The sequence below is a fragment of the Cucurbita pepo genome, chromosome LG05 (genome assembly GCF_002806865.2).
Source record: "Cucurbita pepo subsp. pepo cultivar mu-cu-16 chromosome LG05, ASM280686v2, whole genome shotgun sequence".
In the NCBI taxonomy this organism is placed as follows: Eukaryota; Viridiplantae; Streptophyta; class Magnoliopsida; order Cucurbitales; family Cucurbitaceae; genus Cucurbita; species Cucurbita pepo.
In genome coordinates, this window is record NC_036642.1 from 4616406 (window position 1) to 4617156 (window position 751).

Below are 751 nucleotides of genomic sequence, written 5' to 3' on the forward strand. Positions count from 1 at the left end.
ATAAGACTTCAATTATTGAAAATAAGTCTTTATTAAATGAAATTTCTTGCTTAGAAGAGAAGGATCATAATATTGTTAAAATTGATGTACCTTGTGAAAAGCATGTATTTGAGTGTGATGAGAAAAATGCATTAATTGATAAAGTCAAGTCCCTTGAGCATGATTGTTGTGAAAAAGATAAATTAATTAAATTGCTCAAAGAAAATGAATCAAATAATTTGCAAGAACTTGGTAGGGTTAAGGAGTCTATTAAAAGGTTTACAATAGGTGCTCAAAAATTAGCTAAAATACTAGAAGGAGGTAAGTCATAGGGTGATAAAAGAGGATCAGACTATATTGATAAATATTCTACACCTTCAAGTTCTAAAACAATATTTGTTAAAGCATCCCCTATCTTGTCTAAATCTAACACATTTAAATTTGTATCTAAGTATGATAAATCTAGATTTGTGCCTATATGTCATTATTGTAGTGTTGAAGGTCATATTAAACCTAAGTGCTTTAAATTGAAAAATTCTCAAAATATTCATTTAGGAAAAAAAGTTTCTCAAAATACAAAGTTTAACAATGTTTTAGAAAATAAATTTTCGAATAAAAATAGAATACACAAATTTAGTCCAAGAAATAAATTCTTGCATAATGTTTGTTTCTCGTGTGGTAAGTTTGGACATAAAGATTATTCTTGTTACTTATCCAAATACAATGTCTTTAATATGAATGCAAATATGAAATGGATTCCTAAATTTGTGAA